Raw genomic sequence first — 1592 nt, 5'->3', positions numbered from 1 at the left:
TATTTGTCCAAGTGTCCAATTTAGATTAAGAGAAGATTCGGTTGAACAGTGATTTTATTGGGGTTTATACTTCAGCAAAGTGGACCGGTCACTTTATATTTAAGCATGAGATGAACACTAGATCACACTTTGAACTTATAATCATTACCTGAAAAACAGCCAGTGGGTATCTTTTTACAGGTTTGTGGAGTAACCTGTAGTTTTATCATATGAACAAAGAAACTGAGGAAGTGAGAAACAATTACTAGTAGCTAACCTCCAGCTTCATTTTTACCTTGGGCCTGGTTGTGTTGTATGAGACTTCAAGAATCACCTGAAACCTGGATCTGTAACTTGACCAATAAGCTTCCATCTGGAAAATGAACAAAATTATTTGGGTAGAGCTTCTCATCTTAAAAAAGTGATTTCTGACCCATCACTCTGCGCAGTGCATCCTGGACTTCTTTATTTCTCAGACTGTACCCAACGGGGTTCAATAGGTGAGTTATGACAGTGTAGGTCATGAGACTAACCGATCCTGATCTTTGGTGTTCTCTGATTTGGGCTTGAAGTAAGCAACGGAGGCACAGCCATAGTGGATAATGACTACGGTGAGGTGGGAAGCACAGGTGGCGAAAGTTTTCTTCCGGCCTTTGGCTGAGGCAATCTTGAGAATGGTGGAAATAATGAGGATATAAGAGATGAAGAGGAAGGAGGCAGGGACAGTGATGGCCAGGAGGCTAATAATTAAGATCAGGATGTCATTGATGATTGGAGTAGCACAGGCCAGATCCAGCACAGGTCAAACATCACAGAAGAAATGTTCAATCAGTGAGTCACAAAAGGGCAGTCTGAAAATGGCCACTGCCTGAACCAGTGAAAGTGAGAACCCTGTGGCACAGACTGAGGATGCCAGCATGGTGCAGACCCTCCAATTCATGATGACTGAGTAAAGAAGAGGGTTGCAGATGGCCAGGTAACGGTCATACTGCTAGCAGGAGGCACTTGGTGATGGCAAAGCCAAGGAAGAAAAAGAGCTGAGTCCCACGGCCTTCCAGAGAGATGGATTGGCTCAGGCCTACAAGACTGGAAAGCATGTGGGGGATAGTGACCAGGGAGTAGAAAGTCTCTGAAGTAGACAGGACACTTAGGAAGAAGTACATGGGGATGTGGAGGTGATGGTCAATATGGATAATGGTCACAATGATGACACTGCCTGCCAGAGTCAGCATGTACAAGGTGAGGAACACCACAAAGAGTGTGAGCTGATGTTCTTGGAAATTGGAGAAACCTTGGAAAACAAACTCTCTTACCTCTGTGTGGTTGACTCTCTTCATTGAGTTCCTCAGGTCTGAAAGATAAAGAGAAGATCATCAGTGTCTATTGGCACCAGACTGTGCTGACCTCTGATGAGCATACTGCACAGAGCAAAGGTGTGACACAGCAAAGACTCAGTTCAAAACTTCACAAATCAACTTCCTTGTCCAGGCAGACTAGGTCCTTGGATTAAAAATAAAGATAACGAAAATCTTTAGCAACATCATTTAAAATTTGATATAAAGTATTCTTTCCAAGTACACCTGGATCATTAAAAAAAAAAGAACATTGATGGC

General features: G+C 43.1%; 1 pseudogene; it reads right to left on the bottom strand.

Annotated features, from left to right (window-relative positions):
- Nucleotides 1–392: 392 nt before the first annotated feature.
- Nucleotides 393–1316, bottom strand: LOC101351132 (olfactory receptor 10J1-like; annotated as a pseudogene).
- Nucleotides 1317–1592: the final 276 nt, after the last annotated feature.

Source organism: Trichechus manatus, unplaced genomic scaffold (assembly GCF_000243295.1).
Source record: "Trichechus manatus latirostris isolate Lorelei unplaced genomic scaffold, TriManLat1.0 scaffold00300, whole genome shotgun sequence".
NCBI lineage: Eukaryota > Metazoa > Chordata > Mammalia > Sirenia > Trichechidae > Trichechus > Trichechus manatus.
Note: the sequence above shows the minus strand (reverse complement) of the source record. Positions and strands in the feature narration are given on the sequence as shown.